The sequence below is a fragment of the Saccostrea cucullata genome, unplaced genomic scaffold, assembly GCF_032062105.1.
Source record: "Saccostrea cucullata isolate Sc308-1 unplaced genomic scaffold, CSIRO_AGI_Scuc_v1 ctg13100, whole genome shotgun sequence".
NCBI classification, from domain to species: Eukaryota; Metazoa; Mollusca; class Bivalvia; order Ostreida; family Ostreidae; genus Saccostrea; species Saccostrea cuccullata.
Window position 1 is genome coordinate 1 of NW_026921160.1, and position 18,206 is coordinate 18,206.

At 34.0% G+C, this 18,206-nt stretch overlaps 1 long non-coding RNA gene across 1 annotated transcript; it reads right to left on the reverse strand.

Moving 5' to 3' along the window:
* Nucleotides 1–557: 557 nt before the first annotated feature.
* LOC134259305 (uncharacterized) lies at nucleotides 558–9,912 on the reverse strand. Its single transcript, XR_009990320.1, has 3 exons — nucleotides 9,853–9,912; nucleotides 1,786–1,894; nucleotides 558–628 (listed from the first exon to the last, which is right to left on the reverse strand). It is a non-coding gene; the product is annotated as an uncharacterized LOC134259305 (long non-coding RNA).
* Nucleotides 9,913–18,206: the final 8,294 nt, after the last annotated feature.

Here is an 18,206-nt window from a genome sequence, read left to right on the forward strand (position 1 = left end):
AAGGATACCCTGCGACAAATTTGACACTGATTGGCCAAGGGGTTCTTGAGTTATGGCCCATATTCTAAAAAGTTAACGCACACCGCACACCGCACACCGCACGACGCACACCGCACAAATGGCCATAGCATTAGCTCTTTGAGCCTTTGGCTCAGAAGAGCTAAACAGGAAACATCCAAGTAGCAGGAAATATGACTATTATTTTTTGGCCCTATCTTTAATTATCTAAAACCAAGATCTTTAATCATACAGCTGTTCTGGTAGTGTGCTGTTCTTTCCATAGAATCGATGCAAATTTGGACTAAGTTACATGAGTGAGGATCATTGTAATCATACCAGTCCTTCAAAATTTAAATTCATTTCAATTACAATGAAAATGTGTCAGGTTATCGAAGTAAATTAAATACAGTATTCAGGTCTTTGTTGATAGTATGTATCTCAACTTGTTTCCTGCAAAAAATTGATCAGAGCTTTGCAATAAAAACAACAGATACATTAAATAATGGAAACTCTTGGAAATCATGTGCACCATTTAAATACAAAAAAAAAATCTTTACCTTCACTATTACAAGCTGTTGGTTTTCCTCCTCCTCCACAGAGTCAGAAATCCCAAGTGGCTCCTTCTTTACTACAACCAAGAGGAGTAATTTGTAAGAATGCTACAACTTCTTTTGTAAAAAGAAATCCGTCAGGTGCTAAAACATATAAACTGAATAGTTCTAGGTTGAGGGAGATAACTCTTATGTTTTAAATGTCCAATAATGATCATAGGGGTCCAGGCATGATGCAAATAGTTGATTTAGATAATAATGGCTAATAAAATAAACTGTAACAATGCTTTAAGTTCTTTTTGTAAAAAGATTTCATCAGGTGCTCAAACATATATTAAAACTGAAAAGTTCCAGGTTGAGGGAGATAACTCTACTGTTTTATATATAATGTCCAATAATGATCATAGGGGTCCAGGCATGATGCAAATAGTTGATTTAGATAATAATGGCTATGAAAATAAACTATAAGAATGCTTTAATTTCTTTTTGTAAAAAGACTTCCTCCAGGTGCTCAAACATATGTTTTAAATGTCCAAAAATGAGCATAGGGGTCCAAGCACATCGCAAATAGTTGATGCAACTTAGTATAGCTATTAAAATACTGTAGAAGTACTTATTTCCATATGGAATTAATTTACGCTTTGTATGCGGTCACAAATTTTCCACAGAAATTTGTCCAAGCATACTTAATGAAAATGTAAGGCATATGGTGACAGTATAAGAAATCTGTGTAATATACCCATGGATTACACAGAAATTGAGATTCCGTGGAATTATGACCCCGTGGAAAAAGGTATGTCTACTGTAAACTGTAAGAATGCTTTAAGTTGAATCAATCATGTCAACTGTCACTGAACATGCTGAAGGGTACTAGTAATAGGGGAACCTTGGAGAGTCTAGCAGCTACAAGTACACACAGTGTCATGTAGGATTTAGTATATGTTTGACCCAGGTCCTGTTAGTGTTATAAGTCTATACATGTAACATAGTTTGGCCTAATTCCTAATTATTTACTGACAGACAGATGGACAGACGGGCAGCTAGAAAGACGGACAGTCAATGGACACCTTATTATCACATAAGCTGTTCTGTTTTCTGACTAGTAGAGCTAAAAACATAAAACTGGGTTTGGGAATGCCTAACAACATTAACAATTTTAAAAGAGTTTTCGTATTCAATATATTTGTGTTCAACAGTATTAGAGGTATCTTCATTTACATATAATTATACTCACTAGTGGTCTCAGTATCAAATCTGTAGTTTTCAGTATAAGGAAACTCTGATGTCATGACCTTGTTATGTAGCTCTGACATCATAAACAAATTATTGCTTTAGTCTGAAACCTGCAAAAAAGTAAACAAATAATTAATTGGCATTATTCTCAAAAAAAAAGACATATCTATCATAAACTGTAAAATAACATATTTTCATGTGATCAAATTTTCGTGGTTTGAGTAAAAACTCTTGGCTCATGGAGATTTGAATTTGTGGATGAAAAATTGTTGAGTAGTTATGTATTTTTTATTTTACATTTTATGGTGGACATGAATTCATGGGTCTCTTCATACCTAAAAAACAACGAAAATTAACCCCCTAAGAAATTTTGTGATTTCACAGTATTCATTTAATATCATGATTATGTACTTGAAAATTCTAGTGATACCATTTATTTTACATTAACATCATCTAACCTTAAAAATGCTCATAGACAAACAATTATCTTAAAGACTCTAAACATTCAATTTACAACAGGGAAAAGGGGGAAAACCTCTCAGGGCTCACCAGAAACATACTTTTAAAGTTTTTCCTACACGTCTTTGAAAAACTTCAATTTCTTTTGCGGCCCCGCCCAACCCCCGGGGGACCATGATTTTAATAATTTAAATCTATACTACCCAAGGTTGTTTCCAAATAGGTTTCAGCTTTTCTGGCCCAGTGGTTCTTCATCAGAAGATTTTTAAAGTTTTTTTGTATTTATTTCTACCAGTATGTACCGGTAAAACTTTATTTTCTTATTGCAGCCCGGCCCTACCCCCTGGGTCATGATTTGAACAATTTAAAATCTCTACTACCAGTAGATGCTTCCATATAAGTTTCAGAGTTTTTGGCCCAGTGGTTCTTAAGAAGAAGATTTTTAATGACCCCACCCTATTTTTCTCTTTCCTTCATTATCTCCCCTTGTAAAGGGACTTGGCCATTTATTTTTACAATTTAAACTCCCCCTTACCCAAGAATGCTCCACGGTTCTGGATCATTTCGGTTACCCGTGACAGCATATAAGTTGAGATAACTGATACAGGATACCTCTGATAAATTTGAAACTCATAATTTTCATAGAGTGATCACTTCAACTTATTTGTGGAAAAGGGCAATTATAAGCACAGTGATTAGAGAATTTACTTAGAGTTACATGTTTGAATCCTGCTAGTTGCCTGTCTGATGCAGTGGTTAAAGTGCTGCTCTAGAGTTGCAAAGTAAGGAGTTGATCATTACGTCTAGGGTTCAAATCCTACTACGAGACATGAGGTTCCTCCGATGAGCCTGCATAAACCCAGGTCCTATGTCGCAGTCAAGGTGCTGGCACAAAAACATCCCTCCCTGCTCAATGACCCAAAGTGCCAAGTATAAAGGAGAATATTTGCAGCTCTCCATATGAGTGAAAAATTCTCAAGACAGATATCATACAATATACATTCAATGAATCGAATCCCACTGCAGGACATGGAGATTGGTTCCTCGAATGAGACTGCATAAACAGAGGTCCAGTTTCGTAGTAGGTGCTGGCACAAAGAAGATCCCTCACTGCTTAATCATGTTAATGGGGGTGAAACACCTTGACCTTCACAGTTTAATACTTATCATATAATTTTGTCTCGGTAGGGTTATTTTCAATATGATACATTTTGACAAAAGAAAACAAATTTAACTGCTGTTTTCTGCTTTTATCCACTTAATCTAGTCACATTATTTATACTCAAAATGATGTAACGTGAAAAAAAATTACTTGAATAGATCTATTAAAAATATTTTTACAAACTATCAGTCAACAAAAATTTATGTTAATTAGTACTTAAAATTTTATCCCTATCCGAAAATTCATTAAAAGGAATCCCACAACTAAAGATTTTGTACTGTGTATTGATACTGCAGTGAACTGTTTCACTCCTAATGCTTAATGGTGCCCCCCCCCCCCCCCCCCCCCCCCCCCCCCCCCCAAAAAAAAAATCTTTAATTTGTAGCTTTCAAAGAAAGCAAATTGAGAGGGCTGGGTAGTTGTCTATTTTTTAAATTAGATTATTTTGACCTCCTTTAGACAAGTTAGAAGAAGAGCTCCATATAAAGAAATATTTACATTTGCAAATGATTTCCTTTATGTAACACTACTGAAAGCAATTCAGATCTATAACTGTATAAATACTGGTACTAGGTCAAGAGGTCATAGATGTGTGTATGCAGGGCTCTCACACCACTTTTTGGGACTTGCTTTTCTAGCATTTTGACATCAATTTAACTCTGGTTTTGAATAAACAGTTAAACAGAACAAACATGGGTACGTAGGCTATTTATGAAAGTACATTAGTTTTGTCATTATCACTACTTTGAGTGTTGATATTGCGGTTATATGTCTTTGTGAGTGACAGTCACGAGTCACATAGTCCCGAATTTCCTAGATCACATGGACAACTTTGCTTACCTCGAGACTGAACATGCCAAAGCGTGGGTATGTTTCTAGGTGCAGCTTACTAATGTTTAAATGAAATGTCTATTTTTGAAACCAAAATGATGTTTTTTGTCAAAACTACATGACAAGATACTCTGCACTCATAGTTAGTTCACATTTTTGTAAAAACAATAACCTGGTTCCCCGAATCCCAAATGCATTTGGCGAGAACTAATAAAATAGTAGTACAGTTTCACTTTCATTTGCAAGTGTGCTTTGTTTTGAGTTTTTTTTGCGATTAAGTTTCATGGACTTTTATTTTTTAATTAATATTTTGCTATGGAAATTGGGAAATTTACACCTTTCTTTTAGGAAAAAAGGTACCTTTTTTGCATTGGGAACAGGGCCGAATATTGGCCCCAGATTTAGAGAATCGAGAGCCCTGGCATATGGATAAATATTCAACATAATTTCTCAATGAAGGGTCGACCCACATTTAGTGGATTACATTCATGCCCTTGGGTTTGAAATATTATGGATTTCACATGTTAAAAGTCACCCGGGCAAATAAAAAGTATGAATAAGTCAGAAATGTAAATATAAGTGATAAGGTATCATTTAAAAACATCTATTGGGCTATAAATATTGGATGGTACAAGATCAAATTCATAAAGCCCTTTGGGCTATTGAAAATATTTCTTTCATTTGAGGAATGAATTAGTCAGAAATCATTTTCTACTTGGTGTGATAATGAATTACTTTTCGGAATTACAAGGTTTTCATTCGAATATGTTGAATATCACGTGGTTCTTTAGAACTGGTCTCATTAGCAAGGCTATATAAGAGGTAAATAGTGGGTCAAATACCAGTTTAGGACGACACGTAGAGCACGGTAAAGTTTAAATTTTATCATGTTTCATTCAATCCAATATAAACATATATATACAAATTGATTTTCATCTTTTGCATATGTTATGTACACTATACAAATAAAGCTACTGCGTGTCGTTGCTATGTCCAAATGGTGTGTTTGTTGTTTATTGTACTTTCATTTGAAAGTAATGAACGGATTTAGCATGTTTAGAGTAGTCTAAGAATAGATGTTTGAACATTTATTTTTTAAATAAAAAGGTGATGGAATTTGAAAAATGAAATATATGAAATTCTTCTTTGATGTTGAATACTGGTTGACAGCTAATTTGTTTAAGATATCTGATATCATGTCTTAAAAAGTAAATTATATCTCATATACTAAGTGATGGTTTATTTGTTGACCTCATGCAGCCTCCTTAAGCAGGGATCAACACTAACTTTAAAATATAGTTGTCAGCAGGGCTAGCCATTTCTAATTTCTACTTAAGCCCTTTTCATGTATTACTTGTCCAACAGCTGAAGGCTGGTGGCTAATTTGCGAAGGGACGAGGGGGATAGGTGCAGGAGGTGGTTTCCCCCTCCTGCTAGTGGGGGTACGGAGGGCCTCCCCCTGGAAATTTTGAAAAAATCCTGCATTCTGACTGTATTTTGGGTAAAAATTATATGTCACTCTATGATAGTACCTAGAATTTTTTTCTATTAGAAAAATTCCATATTTATAATCATTACATTTTGACTTACAAAAATAATAATTATAACTAGATGAGATCTCATTGCGAGCAACGAGTAGGTCTTCCGTTGAATTTCTCGATAAGATGAGATGTGATTTTGACTGAGATATTCGTTAAGAGAGAATGACATTAAGTTTTTCTTCATTAATTTTAAAGTTTCTGTTTTTATCACGATATTCTGAACATCTTTTGTTCAATATGGCTTATAAGAATACTCCCTCTTTTCGAAACGTAATGCATAAAAAATATATCATTTTGGCCCCTCAATGCAACCACTTATTACGTACATATGATCAAAATTTTATAAGATATTGTTGCAATCGTTAAGATGAATATCTGTGTTTCTCATGATGGATACTAATCAAAAAATATTGATCAATAAAGAGTTATAGATAAAAAAACTTTTGGCCCCTTTGAACCCCTAATTTGAGGGATCAGCCCCATTTTCTTGATATCAAATGAAAGGTCTTGTGATTTCAAAGATTTTTTGTTCAACACTTATTCAGAGATTTCTATTCGTTGTGGAGATATGATACATAGAAATATTTAGGGGCCACTCCTACAAGTCCTTAATGGGGCCGTTTTACAAAAATTCGAAGTATGCATATTGTTAAGAATATTATCCTGACCATCTTTTGTTCAATATTGCTTATCAAAATATTCTCCCTTTTCGAGATATAAAGTGTCAAAGATTTGACATTCTGGCCCCTTGTGACCCCTAATTACGTAACATATGATAAAAATTGTATCATATATTGTTGCATATCGTTAAGATAAATACTTTTGCTTCAGTAATGTATAACAAAATATTGATCAATAGAGAGTTATAGATAAGAGACTTTTGGCCCCTCTGAGCCCCTAATTTGAGGGGTCAACCCCATTTTCTTGAAAGCAAATGAAAGGTCTTGTAATTTTGAAGCTTTTTTCTTCAACACTTATTCAGAGATTTCTATTCGTTGTGGAGATATGCTAAATAGAAATATTTAGGGGCCACTCCGGACAAGTCCCTAATGGGACCGTTTTACAAAAATTCAAAGTATGCATATTGTTTAAAACATTATTCTGAACATCTTTTGTTCAATATTGCTTATCAAAATATTCCCCCTTTTTCAGATATAAAGCGTCAAAGATTTGACATTCTGGCCCCTTGTGACCCCTAATTACGCAAGATATGCATAAAAGTTTATAATATATTGTTCCAAATGGTCTAAAATTAAAAAATATCGAAAAATCGAGCAGAAAAAATGATAAAATTTTTTGGTCATACGGGGGATCGAACCCCGGTCGCCCGCGTGACAATCCAACGCGCTAACCATTTGGCCATTGAAATCGCCGCTTCGTGTTTTTAAATGCAAATATCTCAAGATTGGCTTTTTCGATTTTCAAACAAATTACATATTACGCTTCTGCAAAAGGGTCTCTTTTCAAATCAAAATTAAAAATATTAAAAATCAAAAGTTGAAAAATTGTGTTTTTTAAATTCGCTTCCGGTAGCGACCGGAAGTATTGACATCGCACGAAAAGGTGATTCTGCAACGCTATAAGTCATGAACTATCATCTCCAAATAGTCTCCAGTTGATATCTTAAGCAGTTTTTGCTAGGAAGTTAAGACAAAATTGCAATTTAAAATCAGAAAATTGTCCATATCTCACGACCAGAAGTGATGTCATAAAAACGCTTAAAAACCTATCAAGACCGATTGATAAGCTATAACATGTGGAAATTTTATGTAAATCTGCCAAGCCGTTTCTGAGAAATCGCGTGCACAAAATCGGTTGGAAAAAAAAATAATAATAATAGGGAAAAAGAAACCGAAGAATAACAAGAAGGTCTTCCGCAGGAGACGGAAGACCTTAATGATAAAACATGTTTGAAAATAAATATAACAATTATCAGGTACTGTAAACCAACTTTTATTCGCGTGCGAGAAATTTTCGCGAGGTTCGCGAGAGCCTTGTCATCGCGAATATTTCTCGCCGCGAACGGGTCCTTAAAGTCTCTTTTTCTATTAAAACAGTTCCAAAAACGACTTGATCGCGAAAATTAATCGTCGCGAACTAGTTTACACACGGTAAATCGCGAAATAAAGTCGTCGCGAATAAAAGTTGGTTTACAGTATATGTGTGTAAATTATACCGGTAATTACTTTCTTGCTCTTAGTGAGTAATTGGTAAAATTTACTGTAGCCCTGCAGGGCAAGTTTAAAGCTTAATTTGGTAGCCCCAACTCAGTATTCAGTTGTTCTGGGCCAGCGATATTGCCAAACCCTGAGCCTTAAGATGAATGGATATAATTCTACAGTTTAAAAAATTTGAATATAAGACAACCAATTTACAATATTTACATTTGCAAATTTTTTCCTTTATATAACACTACTGAAAGCAATGTGTATCTATAACTGTATAAATACAGGTAAGGGTCAAGAGGTCATAGATGTGCATATGGATAATCGTTTGACGTAATTTCTCAGTGACGTCATAAAGGGTTGACGCGCATTCAGTAGATTACATACTTGCCGTTGGGTTTGAAAAATAACGCATTTCATACGTTAAAAGTCAAAATCAGGCAAATATAAAGTATGAATAAGTCACAAATGTAAATATAAGTAATAAGGTATCATTTAAAAACATCTATCGGGCTTATAAATACGGGTTAGTACGAGATTAAATTCATCATAAAGCCCTTTGGGCTTTATGGAATTTAATCTCGTGACCCCCTTATTTATATCCCGAGAGATGTTTAAAAATGATACCTTATTTCTTAATAACAAATGATATGAGAGTTGATAAGATAAGCATGATAAGGACTATTATTTTGTACATGTGTACATATATATGTGAAAAATAGCAAACACCTCCATTATTCAGTCTTGAAGCACTATATTATTACACATCAGCCCCAATACCACGAAAACTCGTGGTTCGAAGGTTAATATATGGGGTGTCCTTGTCCTATAAGAATCACAGGCACCTGAAGTATGGATAATACCCCCCCTTTTTTTTTAAATGAAAAAAAAATATAAGAATGTATAATACCTTGAAAATATTAAATTTCCCCGTCAAACACATCTATGTGTTGTTATACGCAAGCAGATTGTACTTTTTCTCACGTTTAAAGAATGGCCTTATTCGGTATAATAAAAGAACAAAAGTTGTAAACAAACGGGGGTTCCTCGCTTCGAGACAGATTTCCAAGGTAATAACAGTGTTACCTATCATAATTTTGCAAACACTCTGTCCGGGAGATGTTTTTCTACAAAACTATTTAACCTAAACCTGCGATTGATGGTTAATATGCCGTAATCGGACGCTTTATTAATCGGATACATAAAATTTTCTCCATTGGCAGCGTTAAAGGAGGTTTTGGAGCTGATTTTCTGTTTCGCCTTATCTGATTGGTTAGATACTTAAACTGTATTGCAATCAACCAATCAGATAAGGCGAAACAGAAAAGCAGCTCCAAAACCTCCTTTAACGCTGCCAATGGAGAAAATTTTATGTATCCGATTAATAAAGCGTCCGATTACGGCAATTCAAACGCTAAGAGCGGGGTTTAGGTTTAAGAAACTAGTAAAAGAACATCTCCCGGACAGAGTGTTTGCAAAATTATGATAGATAACACTGTTATTACCTTGGAAATCTGTCTCGAAGCGAGCAACCCCCCGTTTGTTTACAACTTTTGTTTCTTACCTTGTGTATTTTTATTATACCGAATAAAGCCATTCTTTAAACGTGAGAAAAAGTACAATCTGCTTGCATATAAGAACATATAGATGTGTTTGACGGGGAAATTTTATATTTTCGAGGTATTATACATTCTTATATTTTTTTTTCATTTAAAAAAAAGGGGGGGGTATTATCCATACTTCAGGTGCCTGTGATAAGAATCTACCCTCCGACCCTGGACTCACACCACATGACGTCTTTCTAGCCTTTTGCAGTTGTCCCTTATCTTTTTATACGGAACATGTTTCTGTAAGGACTGATGGAATAAACATATTAAACAGATGATATAAACTTAATATCATATGATTACCTTCACCGTCTGATCTGGCTTTGTGTATGCTGTATGCACCGTCCGATCTGGCTTTGTGTACAAAGTATGTAAATCAAAATGCCGAGCCCGATCATAATGAATCCCCAGTGCGTCGATTTACCCAAAAGGACCCAAAAGAACCCAAAAGGAACCCAAAGGGACCCGAAAGGAAATTAAGAACAAAAGACTTGAAATAAAGAACATAAATGGATTACATAATAAATACTTTTATATTTTATTAAAACTAAAACTAGTTTTTTGAGGTGAAAGTGTCTGTTTGGGGTAGGGGTGGGAGGTCCCCCACCGACCCCCCCACCCCATCCACCCCCGATATCATATGCCTAGAACATGTCATAAAATAAAACTTTTTTTCACTTATTAAATATGATATAGTAAGATGTGATAAAACAGAAGAGAAATAAAATAATACTTTGTTAATTTCAGCTAAAAGAAATCAAAGCATATCTGACCATATTTAGTGTTTGATATGCTATGAAAGTCTTATGTTATTGAAAAGTTGCAACAAGATAAAATGTATGTATAATCGTGGTCTCTTAGTTAGTAGCCAAGATTTGATCTGAAACAAATGAAATGTCTTGGATGTAGCACCGACAGTGTGATTACGGGACGCAGTTTTATTTCATGAAAAATATTTTTGCACGGTATATCTTTCAAAATGACGCTTTAGCCATTGTGCTTTTTGTTGTTCCAACCTTTTTCGTGCAAAATGACGAAAGTTTTTTGCTGTATCAAGCAGGAAATACCTGCCATAAACATATAGTCCTCTACGTATATATTTAGACATAACGAGGGTATTTAAATGCCCTTCTCAATATTTGGGAATAATCGCGAGTTTCTGCAACACCCTCTTTTATTGTCAGTTATATGTCAAAGGTACTTGGACACAGATTTGAAGTTTAATAATATTTTTTCTATAGATTTTAATGGCTTTCACAAAAAAATTAATTTAAAATCGTATTTCATATAAAAGTTATTAAAACTTCAAATTTTTGGCCGGTTTGATTGACACATCCTTGTACTTTCATAAAATTTTAACTTTATTCTTAATCCTTAGGAAAAGTGGCAATCTTGTTAAGAGTCAAAATTAGCAAGCATCGAGCATTGAATGGAAAGTAAAAATTTTATTTTTTCAAAAGCTTTTGGTATATGAAAGATTTTGTCTTACCTAATGCTAAAACACGATTAAAATTTTTTTTTCGAACGTATGAAGGGACTGGTATCCAAGGAAATTCATTTCCTTAGCAACGGGTTCATAAATCCATATGAAAATCAATGATTTTTAGACATTTTTCCTACGAATATTTTTTCTGAACGTGATAAGATAAGGTATTTTGGTTACCTTATTTGTTAAAAGATGGAAAACTTTATTCTCCAAAAATAGGAAAAACAAAATTTCTGTAGTGATATTGTTGCCATGACAACGGGAAAAGAACATGGCGTCAATGCTTATTAATTTTGAAAAAAGTTACATATGTTTATCACTTTATTCAGAAAATCTACAACCACTGCTGGAAAAATGAATGGTATGATCTTGTTAGGGGTTACTAGTATATATATGTCATATCTATACAATATACAAGTTTGCAGGCAACTTTAGCAGACAAAAGTTACAAATGATTAGAATGTGTGAAAATCTGGCATTTATAAGCTTTTTTGAAGGGGTGGGGGTAATTTGAATACATGTTCAGTGTCCATTATATTGGCCATATTGGTACTGATCAAAGCATACTCATAAATTTACTATTGTTAATAAATAAATGCACATTCAATTTCAAAAGGAATTTTATATTCCTCACAAACGAAACTTGGAAAAAAAGGGGGGGGGGGTTAGGAATCACCTTGTTCACCGATCCATATGTATGTAAAATTTTGACTTGTCCATAACATTTCAATGAGGTGCCACTGAAAGTTCATACTTGATATTAAGATTGCTTGCGATCGAGAGATGTGTCAAAAACTTGACTCAAGGTCACTTGAACAAGTTCAAGGTCATTGGTAGAAGAAAAGTGCAACCTTTGCCCATTCTGTAACATTCTAATGAAAAGACTTGATTTCATTTTGGGAATTATTTTTAAGCTGTAGGTTTGTCATTACCTTGACCAAAATTCATTCGAACATGTTTGCCCTTGACTCAAGGACATAGCTTTTTCAAGGTCACTGCAATAAAAGTGTACTTATATGAATTTGGCACATTTACATATTTAACTTCGAATGAAGGGAAATCGGAAGTTTGTGCTCAACACAACGGTTTTACTACCTATGACTTGAGTATTTGTCAAAGTCATTTTGGTATGTATATCTGCACTACCAAAATTTTACAAGGTTTCAAATTAGTATTTAGACCTTTTTTTGTAATAAAAAACATTTAATGCAATAGCAGGAGGGTTGGTATCATTTTATTAGCTTGCTCACAATAATTCTTGTTTATGAAAGAGAGTCACTATGACAGCTCACATAATTATAAAGTAAAACTATGTCAATCAGGCTTATAGCATCAGGTTTGGGTTGGGTAGGGGGATGACATCCCCCACCCAACTTTTTTCTCAACGTACCCTAATGTTTAACCACACCCCCTCCCGAGTTTGTCCGTTTGTCCTTCCGTCCGTCCGTCTTTCTGTCTGTCTGGAACGCCTTCGTTTCCACACGATATCTCGAGAACCCTCTGAGCTTTTGCAATGAAATTTAGCATAGCAACAGTTACTCCCTATGGACTAAATAAGAACCCTATTGATTTTGTGGTCAAAAAGTCAAAGGTCAAGGTCATAAATAAACGAATTCTGTCTGTTATAACACTTTCCCTTCCACACAGTATCTCTAGAACCATTTGAGCTATTGCAATGAAATTTAACATAGCAACTCCCCGTGGCCTTATGAAGACCCCTATTGATTTTGAGGTCAAAAGGTCAAAGTTAAAGGTCGTAAATTTATACATTCTCTCTGTGTGTAACACTATCATTTTCGGGAGATGTTTCAAGAAGATTTTGAGCTTATGCAATGTATTTTATACCAAAACTCCCTAGGACCTCTTGCAAAGTGTCCCGCCCCGTTTGTTTTATTAGTATTTATAGAATTACATGTCGCTATTTTTAGCACAGGGGCATGAGGAGAGTTATTGCGTATAAAACAGGTTCTCGGCAGAATTTATATTCCTATCACATCTACCAGAACTGTTTAATAAAGTTTGAATTAGACACCATGTTTTGTGTAAATTTTTGACGATATCAAACGTGAATATACACATGTATGTGACTTCATATTTGCATATATATACATGTAATTGTCGAAATTGTACAGCAGTTCTATGGCGCAGTGGTATGTCTCCTGCTTCACATGCGAGAGGTCACGGGCTCGATTCTCTGACGATCATTTTTTTCTTTTCCGAGATTCTTTTTTTTACTAAATGATAGTATTCAGCAAGTGAAATGAGATAAATTATGAGGTCTAGCTTGTAAAAACTCATAAAATCATGCATCATTACGTTGTGATAAATATTTCACATAAAAAGAATCTTCTATACACATGATTAAATCATTATATCAGTATTGACTTTTTTTTTGCTTCAGTATACACGTATACATTTAAAAATTCTACAAATTCAATAAGGGGGATCCGACCCCCCCTCCCCCCCCCCCCCGCCCCGAATTGCGCATGGTTTACTTTTTCCCTAAGCGGGGGGCACAAATTCTCTGAATTACAGTCACGTGCAAAAAGTATTCGGTCAAAAATGGCGGCGTGTTTACACTTACCATGGTATTAAAAAAAGAAAATGACCTTGCCCTCTTGATATCAAATCACAGGAAGTAGATTTGTATAAATTTAGAAAAATTAGTCACATGATAAATCACGTGACATTTACAAATTTAGAGCAATTATAGCAAGAGTATGGGTCGGAAAGGAAAAGAAAAGATGTGAAAAACATCATCGTGGAGTTAATGCAGAAAGGTTATTCTCGGAGAAAGATAAGTGAAATGTTACAGTTACCTAAATCAACAGTTATAGATGTTTGTAGAAAATTTTGTGACACGGGATCTGTTGAAAACAAACCCAGAAGCGGCCGACCTCCAAAAATCGGGCCCCGTGACTATTGGAAGTTAGAGAGGATTGTGAAAACAAATCGTAGATGTTCACTTTCTGATATAACCGCAAAATTTAACGAGGAAAGACCAGAACGAGTTAGTAAAAGGACAGTACAGCATAATTTGCACAAACATAACTACCGGAGAAGTGTTTCTAAGAAGAAACTGGTTATTAAAGAGGTGAATCGTAAGAAGCGGCTTGCTTGGTGTCGGGGGAAAAGACGATGGTCAGTAGAGGACTGGAAGCGTGTGATTTTTTCAGATGAGAGTAAAATTGTAATGGGTCATGATGAAAGGATAAGAATTTGGAGAAAAAAGGACGAAGGATGGAGGCCGGACCTTGTTCAGCAGAGGACTTCTCAAGCGAAATACGAAGTTATGATATGGGGGTGCATTTGCAGGGAGGGTGTTGGAACTATGACGCCAGTAGAAGGAAATATCAATGCTGCTAAATACCAAGATATATTAGAGGAAAACCTATGGCCTGTTCTCGCAAGACATTTCCCTCAAAATGGCTATTATTTTCAGGATGACAACGCACCCGTCCACCGAGCCAGGTCAACTCAAGAGTATGTAGCTAGAAATCGAATTAACTGTTTAAGTTGGCCTGCTCAATCACCAGACTTGAATATAATAGAGAATGTTTGGTTACACATAAAAAGAAAACTTCAGTCACGCACTGCTGCAATAAAATCGAAAGACAATTTGATCGAGGAAATTCGGCGCATATGGACCAGTATCACGCCTGCTTACATTAAAAGCTTGTATGGCTTATTCCAAAGCGGATTCTAAATGTAATCAGACTCAAAGGACACCTTACGAAGTATTAAATCGTAAGTAGTTGATTATTTTAATTTTCAAAGCATTTTCGTTGAAAATTTAGCTTGTAGATTTTTTCATACTACCGTTGTCAGTGTAAACACGCCGCCATTTTGACCGAATACTTTTTGCACGTGTCTGTAGCTTGTTAGATTTACATCAATAAAAAAATGCTAACAGACAAACAAAGAATGTTACTTTTGGATTGAACATTTTTATTTGATCCACTTTCATGAATACACTGTATAATTTATTGATCTATTTTCTGGATCCCTGAGTCTCCGGTAACACTATCCACTCACTTCCAGCATCAATGGTCTGTACTGTAATGATGTATTCTCATAATGATAATCTGAAAAAGTGATAAAATTAAAATGTAATAATATTATACAGCTTTGCCTTCAGATACTTGCTAAGAAGCATTTCTAGTTGAGCTTGAGCAATGATGATGAATGCAAAGCATGTTTATTGGAATCAATTAAATTCCAAGAGATCTCAATGGTTTAGTTTATCATTTTATTTTAAAAAGTTAACGTTTTTACTAAATGTATTATTTACACGTTTTTTCCTGTCTAATTCTATATCAGCTCATCCAATTCTGTTTCTGCTTCTTTCCGAGTTTGGCTTCAAAGTGGCGAATTTCATTCTAAAAACAGAAGTATACAACACAAAGTTGAGACGGTATTGATAGAGATATTCTTTAAATTTATAAACTTGTAATAAAAAGGTCAATTGGTTCTAGGTTTTGTAAAAAAAAAAAAAAAAAGGTCAATTGGGTCTAGGTTTTGTCAAAACTCTAAATTGTGGTTTTCATTTCTTTCCAATAACCCCCCCCCCCCCAAGAAAAAATAGAGTATAGAAATCCTTTTCAAAAATTTATGTGCTGTAATTGTAATGATACTTTTTTATTTGAACCTAGTTGAATTAAATTAGTTTAGTGGTACCGGTGAAAATGTTAGCTGAATATGAATTTTCTTTCATAAGTAAACACTGGATGACATCAGCAAAAACCTTTTATTATTTTCCTGTGGTATATAAACAATTCAGTTACCACTAGTCATCAACATTATATACTTGTCTGTATCACAATACTTCCAAGGTAATCCCCTTTCCTAAACTAAAATATATTAAGTACAGAGTTAACCCCCTGCCCCTTTTTCTTTTTTTTAAGACGTCATAACAAAAGTCATTCCATTTTACAAATATTTCATAATAGTGTTCATTTTCATCAATTAATAATTTTTTATGTAAAAAGCAGGTATTATCTTAAATGGTAAATAAAGATATCTATTACTATATACAGAATTTTTATTTACCCGACCATCACTCAAGTTATAATCATTATAGCTGGTGAGTGACTTGGCTACACACATGCTGTGAATACAACAAATCAAAATTAAACTAAATTCAAATAAAACTTTTTAATTTGGGATACAGTTATGTAACTGATCATGACCAACTTTTTCACGTTCGGCCCGCAGAAACAATCTAAGTTGGGGAATTTAATTTCATTTTATCATATAATAGTTTAATATCGGCAATATTATCGGGGAGGGGGAGGGGCATACCCCCTCCTCTTGGTTCCTCAGGCCATGCATAATCTTTTCTTTTTAGTTATAAAATACTAAAGTAATGCTAACATATATAATCAATCAGAATTAAATTGAAATGTGCAAAAAAACACTTACCAAGTGTTACATATTTTCCTGCATGGTTAATTTTTGTTATAAATTCTTCAGAAACTGTTGTAATGGTAAATTGTAAAAAAAAAAAAAATCAGTCACTAACCGTAATTAAGACTCATGAAAACGCCAAAACTGAGGCTCAGACTGCTCCAAGTTTGTAATTACCGTCTTCCTTGGAAGACGGTAGAGTATAGTTGAAGTTTTTTACAGTCTTCGGACTATGCACTTCCTCTCTTTTGTGATTGGTAGAAATTGCATGATGAGAAAATTTTCAATTATTTCATTGGTTGAAATGCTGTTCAAGACAAGGGAGATAACTTTCTGATGATCTATTTTTCGTACGACTTAACAACTTTGCAAGATTTTCAATCTTAAAAAAATGACAAAACGAACAACAAAATCAGCAGTAATTATTTCTTAATAACATGATAATTTTATAGCAATAAATAAAAAGGTCTCTTTAATTTCATTATAAATAAAATTTGATAGTTATTGCTTGCAGGCTTTACAATTTGTTATTATTCTTTTCCCCTTTCTTGTTCGAAGAGTGGGAATCAGCCGAGGTTTGCCGAAAGCTCTCGGCCAGTCAAAGTTTACGGAGATGACTGAGCGACAACCATGGTAGGACTAATGCCCGTAAAAAGCTAATTCAGAAACATAAAATCAAGATTAGAAATTCAAAAGAATTATACGGCCTGTTAAGTATAGATCTGTTTTCTGTTTAAAATTGTTGCTAAAGACGGTAAGCTTTTTTGAAAAGCTCTACTTGTTTTCTTCTAGTCTTCTGTACACTGTTATTGAAAACAATGTAAGCAAACTACCGTTTATTCCTCTTTTGTTAGAGAGCTATACCAAAGGGAGGTAATTTGAAGCAAAAAAGACAGAAAATTATGGATTTAAATCAGTTATCATATATAAATGCATTAGTTGCCTGCAGATTTTTTTTTTGATTCTTCTAGGACAAATACTGTTTAAGATATAGTTTATGTTGATAAGCTTTAATGTGGTTGTAGATTTCTTATAGAGTACTGCAAATTTGCTGTTTTTTAAATCAAAATAAACCTCCAAAAACTAGTTTTATTTATCAAAAGGTGAAGAGAATTTCAATAATCAACAGTTGTTAAAATAGAGTATTTTTAGATAAATAGAATAATAATTTAAAAAGCTTTTATTAATGACGAGTAATAAAAAATATTTGTTAAACCATAAATTCAAGTGTCATGATAAAGTACAAAACACGCTATTTGAAAGGCGCGTTGTTTCCATAGCAACAATGCGAAAAATTAATTTTGGTTTGCTTTTTTCTATTATACCCTCTGTTCTGAAAATTTATATATGAGTTTTAACCAAATCTGTTTCTATGCCACTTTCCACATTTTTTTAACTCAATGCTCGATGCTTGCTGATTTTGACTCTTAATTGTGTATTAATAAGAAATATTAATACTTTAATCCAGAAAAATAATTTTATTCACAGTTAGAAAGCAAAACTCATTCACAAGTATCATCATTCGAAGCTAAGTGTTTTTACACAGTTTTTGTAAACAGAGCCCGAGCTTTTTTATTGGTGATGTTTACGATTCACAGGATGCGTTCAATGTTCAAAGTGTGCTCACCACTACTGCACGGACTGACAATATATTGTGTTTGTTTTGCTTTCGAACACGTCTACTCTGAATTTTCTGGATTATAGGAATAATATTTTTCATTTATACACAACAAATTGCCACTTTTCCTAAGTTTAAAAAAAAGTT